The sequence below is a fragment of the Nyctereutes procyonoides genome, unplaced genomic scaffold (genome assembly GCF_905146905.1).
Source record: "Nyctereutes procyonoides isolate TBG_1078 unplaced genomic scaffold, NYPRO_anot_genome, whole genome shotgun sequence".
Lineage (NCBI taxonomy): Eukaryota > Metazoa > Chordata > Mammalia > Carnivora > Canidae > Nyctereutes > Nyctereutes procyonoides.
The window spans coordinates 43,517,942-43,540,537 of NW_026575024.1; positions in this window are offsets into that span (position 1 = coordinate 43,517,942).

Consider the following 22,596-nt stretch of genomic DNA (forward strand, 5'->3'; position numbering starts at 1 on the left):
AGGGTGCTGGCTCAGAGAACTGGCATACAAGGCACAGTAATTGTCTCAATAGAATTGAGTCACTAAAAAAGAAGCTGAGGCAAAACCCTGCTGTCTGGTCTGAGCCACGTGACAAAGACTAGGTGAAAGTTGGTGGACATGGAGATCTGGATGGCTTTCCCAGTAGGACACCTTCCAGGCTTACAATTCCACAACAAATTGCTAGCCCCCTTGGTAGATGGTGGGGCAGGAGTTTCCCAAAGGCTAGATGGTAGCAGAAGTGACCCATGCAGTGTTTCTTGTTGCCTCACATCAATCTTCATGCCAACCTTTGTCTTCCCCTGTGGTGGCATTTTGCCTTCTCTGGGAAGCAGGTACTGGGCCTGAGGTAGGAGTGCAGAAGGTTTACTGCAGAGTAACAACTTAGAAAGGAAAAGGAAGGAAGCAAGATTGAATAGGCTGTTAGACCCCAGTGCAGACCTGGAAAAGTCTATACCAGCTAAGACTGCCCATCAGAGGAGTCCCATATTGGATGGAAATGTCTAGGCCCTTCCTTGTATCACTGCCTTGCTCAGTCATTGGCTGGGCATTGACCCAAGAAGAATGTGAATTTGACTTGATAGTCAAGATGGACCCCTGAGGAGTTAAAGCTTGAGGCTGTTAGTAGGACCAGGGACATACTTTGCAGGGCCTATAAAGTGTAAAATGATAATGTGTAAAATGATAATGAAGGCCTCTTGTTCAAAAACTACTAAGAATGTCAAAATGGTGGTAGCATGGCATTAAGCCAAGGGTTGAACCCTTCCTTCTAACTATGGGATCCTGTGCAACTATGGGGTCACACACCCATGAAATGAGCTCTGGCTGTAGCTGACCATGCTGCTTGCACCTGCATAACATGTCTTACTTTCAAGGGGATCTGAACAGTGTACCCTCACTTTGTTGCAGATCAAGACTTTCTGTGAAGTCCGGAGAGGTAACTCAGCCTGTCCCTGGGTGCTACCCACTACACTACAAAGGCAGCCCTCAATCTGTAAAGGGACAGTTCTGCAGTATGTTCTAGGTGGTTCCTCAGAGGGATCCCAGCAAGGCTGGTCTGCAGTTACCCCACAGCAATAATCAACTCAATAAAATGGATTTTATGGGCTTCCTCTTCTTCCATGTTCTATTCTGTCCACTCGATCACCCTGGTGTCCTAAGATCACCTCCCTGATAAACCCCTTGCACCCAAGTCCTTGTCTCTGGCTCTAAAATATATGCCCTTGTTCAGGACTAACTCAGGAATTAGTGCTCCTGGCTGAACGTAGCTAGAGAAGAAAGAAGCTGACGTAATTCACAGAGTAAGTGATGTTTTTTCAAATATGTGAAGGGAGAAACTAAGAGAAGTAAGTTTTTTTTTTTTTTTTTGAGAAGTAAGTTTTGATTAATAGACTACACTCATTGCTGGGAGCAACAAGACCTCTCATTTGCTTTGGTACCATGAGGAAAGCACCTGCCTTCTGAAAGACCCACATTCTCATGGCCAGTTGTCCTTGAGACCATGGGACAACCTTGAATTGAGGCTTTATTGCCAAGTATTGATATCCCCTCTATGTGATGGGAGAATAACATTTTCTTTAGAGAATGGAAATTGAAATGGGAAATTGAGTAATTTGCAGAATGAAGGAGGGTATTTCCAAAGAGCTCTTAAAATTAGGACTATTGTGGATTAATTTTCCCCTAATCTTATTGAAATATAATTGACATATAATATACTAGTTCTAGGTATATTACATAATGATTTGATATATGTGTATATTGCAGAATGACACAGTATGTCTAGGTAACATTCCTCAGCTCACATGGTTACAAATTTGTTTTTTGTAATGAGATTTTTTTTTTTAAAGAAGTGGAGAGGATTAGAGAGAGACAGAGAATCCCAAGCAGGCTTCATGCCCAGTGCATAGCTTGACACAGGGCTCAATTCCACAACCCTGAGATCATGACCTAAGCCAAAAATCAAGAGTCAGATGTTTAACTGAGTGACTTGCCCAGGTGCTCCATGATGAGAACTTTAAAGAACTACTATCTTAATAACTTTACAGTATACAATACATATTGCTACCTATAGTTACATGCTCTATATGACATCCCAAGAACTTATTTACTTTATAACTAGAAGTTGGTATCTTTTGACCACCTTCACCTATTTTGCCCACCCCCTCATCTCTAGCAACCACTAATCTGTTGTTTGTTTCCATGAATTTGTTTTTTAGGATTCCACAGGTAAGTGTGATCATACAGTATTTGCTTTTCTCTGACAGATTTCACTTAGCATAATGCCCTCAAGTTTCATCCATATTGTCACAAACAGCAGGAGTTCCTTCTTTTTTATGGCCAAATAATATTCCTTTGTGTGTATGTATGTGTGTATATATCACATTTTCCTAATCTGCTCATCAGTGGACAGTTAGGTTATTTCCATGCCTTGGCTATTGTAGAAATGCTGCAAATGAACATGGGGACACGGATATCTCTTCAAGATAATGATTTTGTTTCCTTTGGATATAGTCCTAGAAGTAGAATTGCTGGGTCACATGGTAGTTCAATTTTAATTTTTTAAGGAATCTACATACTGTTTTCCACAGTGACTGTACCAATTTGCATTCCTACCATTGGTGTATGAGGGTTCCCTTTCCTTTACATCCTCACCAACATTTGTTACCTCTTGTCTTTTTGATGGCAGCCATTCTAACAGGTGTGAGATAACATCTCTGATTCTAATTTGCATGCCCCTGATGGTTGATCTGGGTTTGTTATTTTCAATGTGTGTGTATACATTGATCATTCATGTCAGAGTGAATACTATTATTCATAACAAGAATATAGGTCAAGGAGAGTGGAGCTGGGATCATGCTAAAGAAATGAGGTAATTATTGTTATAAATGAATTTTTAAGACTGTGGTGGGTTCTCTGATGAGCTGTCCAGATCCATCTTGTGAAAAGCTAATTCTCCCAGCTTCTGGGCGTGCTGCTGGCCAAGAGCCCCTAGCTGTCAGCCCTTGTGGGGACTGACTGATTCAAGGTCAGTCCTCCCGCCAGGGCCAGACTTCATCCAGTGATTGTTCAATGTAGGGTATGAATGCCTGGCCCTCTGGTTCCTGAGGAGTCAGCTCTGAAGGCCACTTGAGCACTAGAGTTCCCCATGGGATTGGCTGAATGTGAAGACTGTATTACAGCTCAGCTTTTCCCTCTGCCCCATCCTGCTTCCATCTCTTTTCTACAAACATTGACCTCAAGAGCCCTCCCTAGAAAGCCTCCTGCAAGCTAATATTCATTCCAGAGTCTGCTTTCCAGGAAACCCAACCCTTAACAGTGACATTATCCATGACATCATGTGTTAATAGCAACTTTCAGCTAGAGAAGTGCTCTGTTTCATTTGCAAATTGGGTTTGTCCTAGGGTCAAACTTTGCTGTTCAACAGCCTTTCTTCAGTGGAAATTCCAAGAAACCTTGATGTTTAGAACACTGCTCTTCTTAAGTTTTCAGAGAGAGAGGGCTGACGTACACTTCCCAGTGACACATCTGTTCTGCAGCTAGGGAGAGAGTTTGTTTTCTTTTAAATTGAGGTAGAAATTATATACAGTAAAATGCAGATTTTAAATGCATAGTTTAATGAATTTTGACAAATGTTTATGCCTGTGTAACCAATACCCCCATCATGATAGGAAACATCCCCCTTGCCCCCTCCCCCCACAAAGTTTACTTGTGCCCCTTTCCAGTCAATAACTTTACCACCCCTTTCAGAGGCAACCCCTTATACTGATTCTATCACCACAGCTTTGTATGTCCCCTTATGCAATTTTATGTGAATGAAATCATATGGAGTGTACTCTTTTGTATCTGGTTGCTTTCACTTAACATAATGATTTTGAGATTCATCTATTGTCTCAGTCAGTTTGGGCTGCTTTGCAAAAATTCCTTTGACTGGGTGCCTAAGTAACAGACAGTTATTTCTTACAGTTCTGGAGGCTAGAAGCCTAAGATCAAGGTGCCAGGGTGGTGAGTTCTAGTGAGAGCCCTCTTCCCGGGTTGTAGCTGGCTGTCTTCCTGCTGGGTCTTCATATGGCAGAGAGAGAGAGGAAACAATGCTCTTTCTCATGTCTCTTCCAGCAAGGGCACTAATCCCATTATGAGGGCTTTATCCTCAGGAACTAATTACCTCTCACAAGTTCCATTTCCAAGTACCATTACATTGGTCATTAGAATTTCAACATAGGAACTTTTAGGGAACATCAACATTTAGTCACTAGCATTCAAGTCATTGCATATATTATTAGTGCCATCCTTTTACTGCTGTGGAGTATTCATTGTTAGGATGTCCTGTAGCTTATCCATTTTCCTGCTGATGAACATTTGGGAAATTTTTAGCCTTTGTATATTTAAGCACTCCTGTACAAGTGTTTGCGCAGGCATGTTTCCATTTCCTTTGGGTAACAAGGAGAGGAATTGGTGAGTTATAGGCAAATGAATGGTTGACTTACAAGAAACTGCTGAACAGTATTTGAAAGTGGTTGCATTTATTTACCCTTCCCAGAGTCAGAGTTTGGCTATTTGGTCATCTCTTGTTTTATAGACTCCATTTAATGCTGGAACAAATGGTGATCTTGTTGTTTGGTTGCACTTTTCTGTCAGGCCCCTCTAATGTTAGAAGAGAAAGTCGTACTTTGGAAATGGAGAGTGGCCTGAAGTAGCTCACCAAGCACTGGTGAGTCTCATGGTTTATCCTAAAGGTTCATGGAAACTTGAATTCTACTCCGTGGTGTATCTGTATTTTTTTTAAAAGATTTTTATTTATTTATTCATGAGAGATACAGAGAGGACAGATACATAGACAGAGGGAGAAGCAGGCTCCCTGGGGGGAGCCTGATGTGGGACGCCATCCCAGGACCCCTGGATCATGACTTGAGCCAAAGGCAGACACTCAACCACTGAGCCACCCAGGTGCCCCTTCATTTTAAGCAAAAGTATTGGAGCTACATTCCCTGTCCCCCGCCAGATCCTCTGAGGTATACTCTGGGAATTTAACCTGTTCTTGATAAGCACCCATCTAGCCACCTCCTTTGTTTTACAGATTGCAACTTACTTGCAGGAAGGTCAGGTAGTTTCTCTAAGGTCACACAGCCATCTAATGAAAGAGCCAATTACTAGAACCTAATTTTCTTAACCAGCAGCCAAGAAAAATGAACTTCTACAGAGCTGGGTCACTACTTATACCCTTGTCACTCCTTCTTCCTCAAGTAGAGGCAGTGAGAGATTTGGCTGAATGTTCTTTTCTTTGCCAAGGAAAGTTTTGTAGTGTTTTAGATCCATTTTCCAAACTGATGAGGTCATTGCCCCAGTTCCTCTGAAAGGAGAAAGGGCTTTAGTTCTCCAAGCAAATAAAACTCACCTTTCCCTTTAAGCAGCTTCAGGATGCAAGCACATATGAAATTCACATGGAATTCATGTTAATACACCAAAGGGGATGCCGGCAAGTGGCAATAGTGATTAGAAACACAAGCATCAAACTATGGGAAACTGCCCAGAAATAGCAGCTTCCTGCAACCCCCTGATGGGGAGATTAGCATGTAAGCAGGAGGTAACAGTGAAGTTGGAAACATCTGGCTCTGTGTTCTATCTATTGTCGGAGCAAGTGTCTGTTCTTCCCATTGTATACAAGAGTTTAGCGGGAGCTAGCCAGACTCACACCTTGGATGGATTCATATCATGGCGGCTCTGCCGATAGGACTGTGCTGTTTAAGTAAGGGCTCTAAGCTGGCCAGTAGGTGTCCCTGGCAGACCCAGTGTACAGAGGGGTGAGTGCCATGCCACGATGCTTTCATCATGAAGCATCTTGTGATGATGGAGAAGATGGGAATTCTATTTGTGAGTCTGCCATGAATCGTGTGACTTTGGGCAAGTCATTCTACATCCCTGGAAGGGTTTCCTCATCTATAAAATAAGAGTTATTTATTTACCCATTCATTCTTCCTCTTCTGAACTCAAAAGACAGTAATTAAGCACATGCTGTGTACCTGGCACAATGATGAGCTCTGGGGACACAAAATAAGTAAGACAGGGCTCATGACCACGGGAACCTCATTACATTACATTATATTAATGCCCTAATTCTTCATCCCACCCTGTATCTAATCTATCCCCTTCATGTTTGTATTTTTAGCTCCTCCCACTTCCTTCTTTAGAGATGGAGCCTATTTCCTCAACCATTGACTTTGGCTAGATCATGGGACTTGCTTGGGGGTCACAGAATGTGGTAGAAGTAACAGTGTGCCAATTCAGAGCTTAGGCCTTAAGATGCCTTGGCATCTTTCCTTCTTGCCTCTGCTATTGCCATGAGAAGTACATGCCCAGGCTAGCCCACTGGTTCCAGGAGGAGGATGAGAGACATATGGAGCAAAGCCGTACCAGCTGAGGCCAATCTGATCAGCTGACCCTCAGCTTACAAAGAAGCAAGCCAAGCCAGGATCAGTAGAGCCCCTCAGCCCAGATCAGCACAATATGCCTACCTGTTGGTGGCCATAGTTAGCTGTGCAGAGCTCTTGGGCCGTCAGACATGCTCATATAGTGAGATAGTTCTCTGATAGAGGGAAATGGAATGGTGAGGAGGTGGAGGTGGGCTATGTAGGTACAGAGGGGCACTAAGCCCTAGGTGGGACTCAAGGAAGGGCCAAGGAGAAGATACAGCCTTTACTCAGTCCTGGATATAATAAGTAGAACTTAGATGGAGTGGAGGGAGGGGGAACTGGACTAAAGATCAAAAACTGGTTGCTTGAAGTGTGAATACAGTTCAGTTGTATTTTATTTGACCTGCACCGCATTTTGGAATTTTTAAATTTGTTGCCAACATTTAAAAATAGGAAGGTTTCTTATTAAAATACACATTTTAGGGCAGCTTGGGTGGCTGAGTGGTTTGGCGCTGCCTTTGGCCCAGGGCATGATCCTGGAGACTGAGGATTGAGTCTCACGTCAGGCTCCCTGCCTAGAGCCTGCTTCTCCCTCTGCCTCTCTCTCTCTCTTAAGAATGAATAAATAAATAAAATCCAAAAAAAATACAGATTTTACCTTTTCTAGAAAAATGGAAAAATCTGGTGGCCCTGAGCCTGCTTCCTTGCTTGGCAAAAATGTCTTGGAGGGGACTACTGAATGCCTCTTTAAAAAGGTTGTGTCCCCTCCCATTCTATAGTCCCTTGGCCATCCCACTTCACTCATTTATGAGACTTCCTACTCCTGTAGATATCTGAGTCTGCATATCCTTGACATGATCATCTTCATGGTCCCTGCTGGTTCAAAGTTACTTATTCCCTTGACTCTGTCCATTTGAGGCTATCTTTGTGCTTTTCGCCATGGGTTTATCTTTTTTTTTTATTTCCAAGATTTTTTTTAATAAATTAATTTTTTATTGGTGTTCAATTTACCAACATACAGAATAACACCCAGTGCTCATCCCGTCAAGTGTCCCCCTCAGTGCCTGTCACCCATTCACTCCCACCTCCCGCCCTCCTCCCCTTCCACCACCCCTAGTTTGTTTCCCAGAGTTAGGAGTCTTTATGTTCTGTGTCCCTTTCTGATATTTCCCACACATTTCTTCTCCCTTCCCTTATATTCCCTTTCACTATTATTTACATTCCCCAAATGAATGAGAACACACTGTTTGTCCTTCTCCGATTGACTTACTTCACTCAGCAAAATACCCTCCAGTTCCATCCACGTTGAAGCAAATGGTGGGTATTTGTCGTTTCTAATGGCTGAGTAATATTCCATTGTATACATAGACCACATCTCCTTTATCCATTCATCTTTCGATGGACACCAAGGCTCCTTCCACAGTTTGGCTATTGTGGACATTGCTGCTAGAAACATTGGGGTGCAGGTGTCCCGGCGTTTCATTGCATCTGAATCTTTGGGGTAAATCCCCAGCAGTGCAATTGCTGTGTCATAGGGCAGGTCTATTTTTAACTCTTTGAGGAACCTCCACACAGTTTTCCAGAGTGGCTGCACCAGGTCACATTCCCACCAACAGTGTAAGAGGGTTCCCTTTTCTCCGCATCCTCTCCAACATTTGTGGTTTCCTGCCTTGTTAATTTCCAAGATTTTGAATCAGTCTTTTTACATGTGTCTGTTCTTTTTTCATATCTTTTTAAAATTAAAATTAAAATTTTGAGGTAAGTATATATTCACATGCCATTGTAAGAAATAATACAGAGAAAGTTTGTGTACACTTAATCCAGTTTCCAACAATAATAATGCCTTGCAAAAATATTACAATCAAGATTTTGATACTGATACAACCTACCCACTCACCCATCTTGTTTATATTTTCCCTGTTTTGCTTGTACTCATTTGTGTGTGTGTGTATGTAGTTCTATGTAATTTTATCACATGTGTAGGTCTGTGTATTTATCACTGCCATAAAGATACGGAGCATTTCCATCTCCACAAAAACTCCTCATGTTGCCTTTTACAGCTATACCTATTTTCCTTCTGTTCCCTGGCCCCACCCCTCCATCCTTACCTCCTGGCAAACATTAGTCTGTTCTTCATTTCTATAATGGGATTTTATAGTATGTAATCTTTAGGACAGACTTTTTTCACTCAGTATGGTTTCCTGGAGACTTGTACAAGTTGAGGTGCATATCAATACCTCATTCTTCTTTACTGTGAGTAAAGAAGTTTAACTGTTCATGTTGAAGACATCTGGGCTATTTTCAAGCTTTTGGTCATTATAAATAAAGTGCTGTGAGCATTCATGTGCAGATTTTTGTATGAACATATATTTTCATTTCTCTGGGAGAAATGCTCAAGAGTACAGTTTCTGGATCATATCAGTAATTGCATACTTAATTTTATATGAAGCTATCAAAACCGTTTTCCAGAATGGATGTGCCATTTCACATTCCCACCTGCAAGATGATCCAGTTTCTCCATGTCATTGACAACATTTGGTGTTGTAACTCTTTCATTTTAGTAATTCTAGGTTTGTAATGATATACCATGTGGTTTTGATTTATGTTTCTCTGATTGCTAATGATGTTGAACATCTTTCAACATGTGCTTTTCAACGTGTGCTTTCTTTGATCTGTGTATGCTCTCTGGTGAACTGTCTGCTTTTAAGGAAGCAAGTGACTTGATCTGGCTCCTGGAGTCAAGGTGGATTCAAATTTTTCTACCTTCTTCAGCCCTAAAAGCCATAATCCCACGCAGCAGCAGGCTGCTTTCTTTTGGGCAGTCTGCTTGGAAGCCCCATTCTTGCTCCTGGCTTCAAGCTATGAACCTGGAATCTTGTCTCTGAACACCTTTGTTCCAATTACCCTAGCTGGAAAGTCCCAAACTGTGCCTGAGAAAGCCCATACTGAAAACACTTCCTCTGCATTCATCAGGGCTCCTCAATTCTTCATTCCATAGCATGTGCATCCTTGTTTTCCAGCAGAACATAGATATCATGTTCTCAACTCAAAATCGTGCTTATGTGTGTTTTTTTGGTTCTGTGCCTGACAGCCCTTTGGGTGATAAAAGGTTGGGTGGAGATGCTCTGCATGGAGAGTGGGAGTTAGGTTGGGTTACTCTAATGGACACTGTAAGTACCTCATGTCCATATTTTCTCATCCCATCCCAGAGATCACTTGCAGGTAGTTCTTGTACATAACATGGCTTCTTGTGTCTCTCTGCCTCAGAACTTCTGGGTGCAGGTGTTTATCTATTCATGAACAAGGCAGACTGAAAGTGTTGGGGAGTTTATGTCCAGAAGCAACTCTCAACCAAAAAGCAAATGTTGGTGAATTAATACCCCCTACTTCCTCCCCTGTCAGTAGTACAAGTTTGAGGAATGTTCTTCACAGACATTGAGGTTCCCTAGCAGGACTGAGGATCCCACCATGTTTATACACAAAGGCCCAATGCCCCAAATGTATATATCAGTATACATTTCCCATAAAAACAAGAAAATCCTCTTACATAACCACAGTAAAATTTTCTAAATCAGGAATTAATATGGTTATAATGTTGTTGGCTAATCTGCAGATCTTTTTCTTTAAGATTTTATTTATTTATTCATTCATGAGAAACACAGAAAGAGAGGCAGAGACATAGGTAGAGGGAGAAGCAGACTCCCTACAGGGAGTCTGATATGGGATTCGATCCCAGTACCCTGGGATCATGACCTGAGCCAAAGGCAGACGCTCAACCACTGAGCCACCCAGGGCCCCTAATCTGCAGATCTTTTTTTTTTTAAATCTGCAGATCTTATTCAAATTTCTCAATTTTCAATAGTATGCTTTACATCAAAAGAAACATTTTCTGATTCAGGTTCCATCCAGGATAATGCATTGTGTGTAATTGCTGTGTCTCTTTAGCCTCCTTTAATCTGAAACAGTTCTTCAGTCTTTCTTTGGCTTTCACAGATGAACTTGATCTTTTCTTTCTTTCTTTCTTTCTTTCTTTCTTTCTTTTCTTTCTTTCTTTCTTCTTCTTTTCTCTTGAAATTTTTAAGAATATAGGCCAGTTATTTTGTAGAATGTCCCTCAATTTGGGTTTGTTTGATGTTTCTCATGATTAGATTCAGTTGATGTGCTTTTGGGAGGAACACCCCAGAAATGCTGTATGTCCTTCCACTGCATCCTATCAAGAAGGAGACGATATCCATTATTTCTATAATTTTAATGTTAAAACTGATTGTTTTATAGAGTAGGATCTTACAAGGGAGTTACCAAGTAGGACCTCTGTATTTTCTTTTGAGTGAGGATTCAGGTGCTGTAGCCTGGTGGAATCAGATTTCCTTTAGAAATTCTCTCATTCTCTCATGCATAACATGCAGATTATTTGTGCCTTGAGGGCAGGTCTATGCACAAGGAAGGTGATGGCTATGCCCACGTATTAGGCCTGAGCTCTGGTCTCAGGAATTGTGTAGAATAAGAATTCTGGTTTCCTCCTTAGCCTCTTGGATTCAGAGGCAGCTGGGGAAAGAGGTGATGGGGTAGAGACAGTAATGCTATGTCCCTAAGGCAATTTCTGTTCCACTCAGCTCTGGTCTAGGCATATTAGGCTCACAAATTTGATTGGAACTATGCCTCTCCATGTAGGTTTTAGCTTCTTTGACTACAGACCAGGCATTCCTGCTGCTATGTCTCAGTGGTTTTCTTTTCTTCTTCTTCTTCTTCTTCTTCTTCTTCTTCTTCTTCTTCTTCTTCTTCTTCTTCCTCTTCTTCTTCTCTTCTCTTAAAGATTTTATTTATTTGAGAGAGAGAGAGAGAGAACAAGCAGGGGGAGGGGCAGAAGGAGAGGGAGAAGTGGACTTCCCACTGTGCAGAGAGCCTGATGTGAGACTCCATCCCAGGACCCTGGGATAAGGACCTGTGCTGAAGGCAGATGCCCAACCGACTGAGCCACCCAAGCACCCCTGTTTGTGGTTTTCTAATGCAGCGTTGGGTGTAGCCATTCTTAGCAGAATATCATGTGAGTTTGGACAATTTACTTAAACCCTTAAAATTCAGTTTCTTCATCTGTAAAATGATAATTCTAATATATACCTTCTAGAGTAATGAGGTAAAGATGATATAATTGATATAAAATGAAGCATAGATCTGGAACACATAAATGCCCAATAAATGCTATCTATTATTGCTAATGATAAGCCCACACTGGGAATTAGGGAATCTGGGTTTGAATACCAACTCAACCTTTTCCCAACTTTGTGACCTTGCACATCTCCTAACCTCTGAGCTTTGATTTTCTTGTCTGTAAATTGAAGATAATCCTATCTTTCCTGGTTGCCTCATTGGGCTACTGGAAGGATGAAGTGGGCCACTGTGTGTGAAAGCCATTTATCCAATGAAGAACTAGGTAAACTGAGTAGACCCTGGAATTTCCTCTTCTACACCAGTCTAGGCTCTATACCCATGAGGAGGTGCTGGGCTGTGTTATAACTAGATATGATTGTTGGTCTAAGGCCCATCAGTGAAACCACTGAAAATCTTGCCTTGTCCCTTCCCTGAGCCCTGATTCTCCCTAAGTTTGGCTCCAAATGGCCCTGAGGACATCTTTTGTGGTCCTTGGCCCCTTGGTCACTGGCTAGTTGCTTACTCTGGCATTGTGTCTCAGTAGGCTCATTTCCTATGTGGGTGGCTGCTAGATCACTGGGGGGCCTTGGGCCATACAACTGAAACTGTTCTGGCCATTTGGCTGCCCCTGGAGTAAAGCAGAGTCCTCCTTTCATCTCTGTAATTGATACTGTTAAGCTTCTTCACAGTTTTTTACAGATCATTATATCAGTTGTTCTTAGACTCCACTACACATTGCTATCACCTGGGAACTAAAAAAAACCACTGGGTAAAACCCAGACATGAGTCTTTAAAGCTATCCCAGTGCTTAAAAATGGAGGACTACTGCTTTAGACTAAATTTTTCTCCAAACCAGAATTTTAAGGCTGTGGGGACTCAGAGGCAAACTGCCCCACATTGATTTGGACCTTCCTCTAGTACAGCTGCAGTTAGATTACCTGGGTAGCCAAGGGACCAGCATATACTGGAGTGGGACATCCCCTTAAGGGCATTGCAAAACATTTTGCAAGGACATTGCAAAACAATAACTACTATTTATCAGCCTTTAGCCAGTTTTGACTCTATATGATTTGGGCCTGATGGCTTGAACTGGGAATCTTTCATGTATAAAAAGTATGACTCTGCTCTGCAAAGTGATTTCATAATTCATTCAATCCCCCGTGTGATTCTGTGAGGTGGGGAACTCATATAAAACTAGCTTAGCAAAAAAAATAAAAATAAATAAATAAATAAATAAATAAATAAATAAATAAATAAATAAGACTAGCTTAGCAACTGGAAAGACAGACTTGGGTGATGGTGACTCGATGAACAGCATTAATTGCTGAGTGGTGTCGTGTCCTAATCTAGGTCCTGTTATTACAGTTTTTACTCAGCTACTTGTGTCTCCAACTTTTGTCACATTTTCTATAATTTCTAGCACAAGACTGGGCATATAGTGGGTATCTATTATGACTGTTAAAATAATTTTTATCAAAATGACCAACATTTGTAAAGCATCTTATGGATTGCAAAGAACATTCATATCCATCCTCTTTCTATTAAAATGCTTGCTGACAGGGTGCCTGGGTGGCTCAGTTGGTTAACTGTCTGCCTTTGGCTCAGGTCATGGTCCTAGGGTCCTAAGATAGAACCCTACATTAGGCTCCCTGCTCAGTGGGGAGCCTGCTTCCCCCTCTCTCTCTACCCTTCCCCTTCAGCTTGTGCATGCTCTCTCTCTCTCTCAAATAAATAAATAAATAAATAAAATCTTAAAAAAAGATAAAATGCTTACTGAGGAGTTATGAATAAGTGAATGGATATATGGTTTGAAACAGTGGTTAGATGTTTGTACCAGCATCTTTTCTAACTCCCTGAATATTCAGAAGGGCAGTTTCATGGTTCTTGCCCATGGATGGCCTGCATCTCTAGTCCAGTTAAGTTCATGCCTTGGTTCTTCCTTCTTAATGCTCATTCTTCCCAATATTCATCCTGTAACATCTCATGGAGTGGTAAACCTACATCCTAACTGGCTGCTCAGAAAACACTTAGGTTTAATCATGCCTCTGCCTCTGACTACCAGCATGAAGTTAGGCAAGTCATTTCTCTGGGCTTCAGTATCTGCATGTGAAAAAGAGGAGAGCTGGACTAGATTGGTAGCAAATACAAGGCAATTATATGCATCTCTCCTCACCCAGGCACAAGCCAGACACTGCTAATTGATTGTACAACTTCTCGCCTACTGTGTTTGGATACAGGCTCAGATCTTCTGAACCAGAACGCCAGGCAGCCATTGAACTGAGTTAGCTTTGAGGATGAAAACAATTAGCCATTCTGGCAGTGGATGGTTTCTGAGTTCCCTTCTAGCTATTCTTTGTTCTCTGGTTTTAAAAGGTCGAGACTACAGGGAGAGAGCATCCTGTAAGCTGTTATGATCCTAAGGGTGGAACTGGCAGCTAACTTAGGATGTCCAGGGCATTGACGGGGCTCAGTAATTTCTTTAAAGCAGTGTTTCCCAGGTTTGGTTGAACATTAGAAGCATCTTGACAGCTTTTTAAAAAAAACTGAGGTAGAGGTATATCATGCATATGGTAAAGTGCATACATTTTAGGTGTGCAGCTTGATGGATTTTTACATGCATATATATCTGTGTAATCACTATCCTAATCAAAACAGAACATTTCTAGCAACCCCAAAGGAGACCTTCTATCCTCTTTCATTAATACCCCAGGAGGAACCACTATTCTGCTTTCTCCTCCACAGTTTAATTTCTCCTAATTTTGAATTTTATATAAAGTGTGTAGCCTTGTGTCTATCTTCTTTTGCTCATCTGAATGATTTCAAGATTCACCCATGTTGTTGATTGCATTGGTAGCTAGCTTAGTTATATTGCCAATTAGTATTTCATTGCATGACTATATCATGCATTATCTATTTTTCTATTGATAGGTTTGGATTATTTCCAGGTTTGCACTGTTGTGAGGAGAGCTGCTCTGAGCATTCCAAACTTATCTTCTGGTGGACATATGCTCTCATTTCTCTGGGAGTGAAGTAGCTTGTTGGGTCTGATGGCACAGGGAACAACAGCTTATGTTCATTATTATTTGTAGATTCTGTATTACGAATTTGCCTATTTGCTAAACTATATTTGTAGCTCCAAAAGTTGATACTGCACTTTGGCAGTCATTTGTGGGCATGTGCAGAGTGGCAGATAATTTGAGTTGCTCTTCCCAGCCGAGGTTAAACAAGGGAACTGCCTTCTTGTTTCAGCTCTCATTCTGAAAGCAACTGTCATTTTCACTATATATTTAGTGCCATGTTTTTTTTTTTACATTTCTGTGCTTTTTGTTGGTAATTTCCATATTTAAAATGGCCCCAAGCTAAATGCTAAAGTTCTGTCTATGTTCCTAAGATCAAGAGGCTGTGATGTGTGCCTTATGGAGAAAATACATGTGTTAGATAAATTTCGTTCAGGCATGAGTGATAGGGCCATTGGCCATGAGTTCAGTGCTAATGCATCAACTATATATAAGTTGTCTTTAAACAGAAACATGCATAAAGCGAGGTTATGTATCAATTGGCTGACAAAAATGTTATGATAAGGCTCATGGAAGCCTAAGCCTGTATTTCCCCCAAGAACAATGGTTCAGGATTTACTAACTCAGCATTCATCAAGACTTTATATAACATAACTACCACAAACAATGAGAATTTACTGTATGTTCAACTTTAATAAATACCCTTCAATAATTTGCTAAAGTGATTATATCATCCAAGGAGCTTTAAAAACTCCCCTTCGTCAAGCCACATCTAGACCAATGACATTAGTATCTCTGGTTGGGGGACCCAGAGACAGAGGTCTTAAGGCCAGTCACTGTCAGTGATAGAAATATTAGGAGAGAAGACAGGGTAGTCACAACAGGGAACGCAGCCTGTATGTATAGCTGTTATCAGATGAATAGTTGTTGCTTTCACCTGCATGTATTCTTTTGGGTTCTCTTTATTAAATGTTTCACACTCTGTATGGTTCATGCATTTAAAAACATACAATCATGGGAAAAAAACAATCACTCGCCTGGAAGATAAATGACAAGAACCATCCCTATAGCAAGGTGCAACTCTAACTCACAGGCCTGGGCTTGATTATAAACAGCAAACAACTGCTTGGCGAACAGAAATAAAGAATTACCCACCAGGCATACATGCATTTTGAGCAAAGGGAGAACAGTGAAGTCATGTAGCATTCAGAAAGTTGCTGAAATGGGAAGCCAAGGTGAGGATTCATTTCCAAGTGCTAAAGAACAGCTTTGTGTTAATAGGAAACCAATATCTCCTGTCAAAGCTAGCAGTGTCAATTTCCACCAGAGGCTTCACAAACTTAGCTGAAAAAAAAAATCAAACTTACAGTATCCCAAGAGGATTAGCTATTGTTGAAATACTTGGGTTAAATGGTGCAAATGTAAGATCCACTCCTCCTTTACCAAGACAACCAATAGCTGCTTAAGTACTTTCTTTAGCTGGGTTTCTGGTACCACCTGAAGATATCCAGGTATCTGCATCCAGGGTGGGAAGCCCCAATTATTATACTCATGATCAAATTGGAAATTGCTGAAGGCATGTCTGAGTTGTCTAACAGTTCTCAAAGTGTGGTTCCCAGACCACCACAACAGTATCACCTGGGAACTTGTTAGACATGCAAATGTTCAGGTCCTACCCCAGTAGGGTTGCCAGAACATACAGGATGTCCAGTTAAGAACTTCAGATAAATAATAATGATTTGTTCAGACAAAAACAATGATTTTTATTTTTTTAGTATAAGTATGTTCCAAGCAATATTTGAGATTGAGTATTTATAATATTTGGGACGGGATGACTGAAATTCAAATCTAACTGGGAGTCATGTATTTTTATCAGCAAATCTTATGACCCTACATACTAGACCTATGGAATCAAAAACTCTGGGGGTGGGGCTCAGCAAAATGTATTTTGAGGAACCTTCCCAGTGATTTGTTTGCATGTTAAAGCTTAAGGACCAAGGGGGAGGGGCAAGATGGCGGAAGAGTAGGGTCTCCAAATCACCTGTCCCCACCAAATTACCTAGATAACCTTCAAATTATCCTGAAAATCTATGAATTCGGCCTGAGATTTAAAGAGAGACCAGCTGGAATGCTACAGTGAGAAGAGTTCGCGCTTCTATCAAGGTAGGAAGATGGGGAAAAAAGAATTAAAGAAACAAAAGTCATCCAAGGGGGAGGGGCCCGCCAGGAGCGGGCTAAGGCCGGGGTGAGTGTTCCCAGGACAGGAGAGCCCCGTCCCGGAGAAGCAGGAGCTGCACCAACCTTCCCGGGCAGAAAGGAACCCGCAGGGAGTTAAAGCAGGATCCCAGGAGGGCGGGGATGCCCTTGGGCTCCCGGGGACACTAACAGACACCTGCGCCCCGGGAGAGTGCGCCGAGCTCCCTAAGGGCTGCAGTGCACACGGATGGACCCGGGAGCAGCTCGGAGGGGCTCCGGCGGCAGCTCCTTGGAGAGGGCTGCGTGGCCCGGGAGCTCGGAGGGGCTAGGGCAGAGGAAGAGGCTCCGTGCTGGGGGCTGCGGGGCGGGAGCACGAATCCAACAGCGCAGGCCCCGGGGCACAGGGCGCCGGGACACAGCCCAGGATCCGACCTCCCCCGGGACAGGCAGAGGCCGGGAGGGCCCAGGACAGCAAGGATGCTCCTGGCCTGAGCTGAGTAGATCAGCGGCCCCGCCCCGGAGCCTCCAGGCCCTGCAGACAGAGTCCCGTAGTTACTGTGGGAGCTGGCTCCAGGGCTGGCTGCCGTCACTGGGGTTGTTCCTCCTGGGGTCTCACGGGGTAAATAACCCCCACTGAGCCCCGTACCAGGTAGGGCGCAGAGCAGCTCCCCCAAGTGCTACACCTGAAGATCAGCACAGCAGGCCCCTCCCCCAGAAGACCAGCTGGACAGACCAGTTCCAGGGGAAGTCAAGGGACTTAAAGTATGCAGAATCAGAAGATTGATCTACTTCATGCAGCATAATACCGTCCAGTTCCGTCCACGTTGAAGCAAATGGTGGGTATTTGTCATTTCTAATGGCTGAGTAATATTCCATTGTATACATAAACCACATCTACTTTATCCATTCATCTTTCGATGGACACTGAGGCTCCTTCTACAGTTTGGCTAGTGTGGAAAGGGAATATAAGGGAAGGGAGAAGAAATGTGTGGGAAATATCAGAAAAGGAGACAGAACATAAAAACTCCAAACTCTTGGAAACGAACTAGGGGTGATGGAAGGGGAGGAGGGCAGGGGGTGGGGGTGAATGGGTGACGGGCACTGAGGGGGACACTTGACGGGATGAGCACTGGGTGTTATTCTGTATGTTGGTAAATTGAACACCAATAAAAAATAAATTTCGTATTAAAGAAAAAGAATCAGAAGATACTCCCCCGTGTTTTTTTCTTCTTTTTGATTCGTTTGCTTCCCCCAACCGTTTTTTTCCTTTCTTTTTCTTTCTTTCTTTTTCTTTTTTTCTACCTTTTTTCTTTTTCTCTTTTCTTTCCTTCTTTCTCTCCTCTCTTTTTCTCCTTTTCCCAATAAACTTGTTATTGGCCACTCTGCATTGAGCAAAATGACTAGAAAGAAAACCTCACCTCAAAAGAGAGAATCCGAAACAGTCCTCTCTCCCACAGAGTTACAAAATCTGGATTACAATTCAATGTCAGAAAGCCAATTCAGAAGCGCTATTATACAGCTACTGGTGGCTCTAGAAAAAAGCATAAAGGACTCAAGAGACTTCATCATTGCAGAATTTAGATCCAATCAGGCAGAAATTAAAAATCAATTGAATGAGATGCAATCCAAACTAGAAGTCCTAATGATGAGGGTTAACGAGGTGGAAGAACGAGTGAGTGACATAGAAGATAAGTTGATGGCAAAGAGGTAAACTGAGGAAAAAAGAGACAAACAATTAAAAGACCATGAAGACAGATTAAGGAAAATAAACGACAGCCTGAGGAAGAAAAACCTACATTTAATTGGGGTTCCCAAGGGTGCGAAAGGGACAGAGGTCCAGAATATGTATTTGAACAAATCATAGCTGAAAACTTTCCTAATCTGGGAAAGGAAACAGGCATTCAGATTCAGGAAATAGAGAGATCCCCCCCTAAAATCAATAAAAACCGTTCAACACCTCGACATGTAATAGTTAAGCTAGCAAATTCCAAAGATAAAGAGAAGATCCTTAAAGCAGCAAGAGACAAGAAATCCCTGACTTTTATGGGGAGGAGTATTAGGGTAACAGCAGACCTCTCCACAGAGACCTGGCAGGCCAGAAAGTGCTGGCAGGATATATTCAGGGTCCTAAATGAGAAGAACATGCAACCAAGAATACTCTATCCAGCAAGGCTCTCATTCAAAATGGAAGGAGAGATAAAGAGCTTCCAAGACAGGCAGGAACTGAAAGAATATGTGACCTCCAAACCAGCTCTGCAAGAAATTTTAAGTGGGACTCTTAAAATTCCCCTTTAAGAAAAGGTTCAGTGGAACAATCCACAAAAACAAGGACTAAATAGATATCATGATGACACTAAACTCTTATCTGTCAGTGGGAACTCTGAACGTGAACGGGCTCAATGACCCCATCAAAAGGCGCAGGGTTTCAGACTGGATAAAAAAGCAGGACCCATCTATTTGCTGTCTACAAGAGACTCATTTTAGACAGAAGGACACCTACAACCTGAAAATGAAAGGTTGGAGAACCATTTACCATTCAAATGGTTCTCAAAAGAAAGCAGGGGTAGCCATCCTTATATCAGATAAACTAAAATTTGCTCCAAAGACTGTAGGGAGAGATGAAGAGGGACACTATATCATACTTAAAGGATCTATCCAACAAGAGGACTTAACAATCCTCAATATATATGCCCCGAATGTGGGAGCTGCCAAATATATCAAACAATTAATGACCAAAGTTAAGGCATACTTAGATAATAATACACTTATACTTGGTGACTTCAATCTAGCTCTTTCTATACTCGATAGGTCTTCTAAGCACAACATCTCCAAAGAAACGAGAGCTTTAAATGATACACTGGACCAGATGGATTTCACAGATATCTACAGAACTTTACATCCAAACTCAACTGAATACACATTGTTCTCAAGTGCACATGGAACTTTCTCCAGAATAGACCACATACTGGGTCACAAATCGGGTCTGAACCAACACCAAAAGATTGGGATCGTCCCCTGCATATTCTCAGACCATAATGCCTTGAAATTAGAACTAAATCACAACAAGAAGTTTGGAAGGACCTCAAACACATGGAGGTTAAGGACCATCCTTAACCTAAAAGATGAAAGGGTCAACTAGGAAATTAAGGAAGAATTAAAAAGATTCATGGAAACTAATGAAAATGAAGATACAACTGTTCAAAATATTTGGGATGCAGCAAAAGCAGTCCTAAGGGGGAAATACATCGCGATACAAGCATCCATTCAAAAACTGGAAAGAACTCCAATACAAAAGCTAACCTTACACATAAAGGAGCTAGAGAAAAAACAGCAAATAGATCCTACACCCAGCAGAAGAAGAGAGTTAATTAAGATTTGAGCAGAACTCAACGAAATCGAGACCAGAAGAACTGTGGAACAGATCAACAGAACCAGGAGTTGGTTCTTTGAAAGAATTAATAAGAGAGATAAACCATTAGCCAACCTTATTAAAAAGAGAGAGAGAAGACTAAAATTAATAAAATTATGAATTAGAAAGGAGAGATCACTACCAACACCAAGGAAATACAAACGATTTTAAAAACATATTATGAACAGCTCTACGACAATAAATTAGGCAATATAGAAGAAATGGATGCATTCCTGGAAAGCCACAGACTACCAAAACTGGAACAGGAAGAAATAGAAAACCTGAACAGGCCAATAACCAGGGAGGAAATTGAAGCAGTCATCAAAAACCTCCCAAGACACAAAAGTCCAGGGCCAGATGGCTTCCCAGGGGAATTCTATCAAACGTTTAAAGAAGAAACCATACCCATCCTACTAAAGCTGTTTGGAAAGATAGAAAGAGATGGAGTACTTCCAAATTCCTTCTATGAGTCCTGCATCACCTTAATTCCAAAACCAGACAAATACCCCACCAAAGAGGAGAAATACAGACCAATATCCCTGATGAACATGGATGCAAAAATTCTCAACAAGATACTAGCCAATAGGATCCAACAATACATTAAGAAAATTATTCACCATGACCAAGTGGGATTTATCCCCGGGACACAAGACTGGTTCAACACTTGTAAAACAATCAATGTGATTCATCATATCAGCAAGAGAAAAACCAAGAACCATATGATCCTCTCATTAGATGCAGAGAAAGCATTTGACAAAATACAGCATCCATTCCTGATCAAAACTCTTCAGAGTGTAGGGATAGAGGGAACATTCCTCAACATCTTAAAAGCCATCTATGAAAAGCCCACAGCAAATATCATTCTCAATGGGGAAGCACTGGGAGCCTTTCCCCTAAGATCAGGAACACGACAGGGATGTCTACTCTCACCACTGCTATTCAACGTAGTACTGGAAGTCCTAGCCTCAGCAATCAGACAACAAAAAGACATTAAAGGCATTCAAATTGGCAAAGAAGAAGTCAAACCCTCCCTCTTCACCGATAACATGATACTCTACATAGAGAACCCAAAAGCGGGATCCCTGGGTGGCGCAGCGGTTTGGCGCCTGCCTTTGGCCCAGGGCGCGATCCTGGAGACCCGGGATCGAATCCCACATCGGGCTCCCGGTGCATGGAGCCTGCTTCTCCCTCTGCCTGTGTCTCTGCCTCTCTCTCTCTCTCTCTGTGACTATCATAAATAAATAAAAATTAAAAATTAAAAAAAATAAGAAAACCCAAAAGCCCCCACCCCAAGATTGCTAGAACTTATACAGCAATTTGGTAGCGTAGCAGGATACAAAATCAATGCCCAGAAATCAGTGGCATTTCTATACACTAACAATGAGACTGAAGAAAGAGAAATTAAGGAGTCAATCCCATTTATAATTGCACCCAAAAGCATAAGATACCTAGGAATAAACCTAACCAAAGAGTTAAAGGATCTATACCCTAAAAACTATAGAACACTTCTGAAAGAAATTGAGGAAGACACAAAGAGATGGAAAAATGTTCCATGCTCATGGATTGGCAGAATTAATATTGTGAAAATGTCAATGTTACCCAGGGCAATGTACACGTTTAATGCAATCCCTATCAAAATACCATGGACTTTCTTCAGAGAGTTAGAACAAATTATTTTAAGATTTGTGTGGAATCAGAAAAGACCCCGAATAGCCAGGGGAATTTTAAAAAAGAAAACAATATCTGGGGGCATCACAATGCCAGATTTCAGGTTGTACTACAAAGCTGTGGCCATCAAGACAGTCTGGTACTGGCACAAAAACAGACACATAGATCAATGGAACAGAATAGAGAACCCAGAAGTGGACCCTCAACTTTATGGTCAACTAATATTCGACAAAGGAGGAAAGACTATCCACTGGAAGAAAGACAGTCTCTTCAATAAATGGTGCTGGGAAAATTGGACATCCACATGCAGAAGAATGAAACTAGACCACTCTCTTGCACCATACACAAAGATAAACTCAAAATGGATGAAAGATCTAAATGTGAGACAAGATTCCATCAAAATCCTAGAGGAGAACACAGGCAACACCCTTTTTGAACTCGGCCACAGTAACTTCTTGCAAGATACATCCACGAAGGCAAAAGACACAAAAGCAAAAATGAACTATTGGGACTTCATCAAGATAAGAAGCTTTTGCACAGCAAAGGATACAGTCAACAAACTAAAAGACAACCTACAGAATGGGAGAAGATCTTTGCAAATGACGTATCAGATAAAGGGCTAGTTTCCAAAATCTATAAAGAACTTATTAAACTCAACACCAAAGAAACAAACAATCCAATCATGAAATGGGCAAAAGACATGTGCAGAAATCTCACAGAGGAAGACATAGAC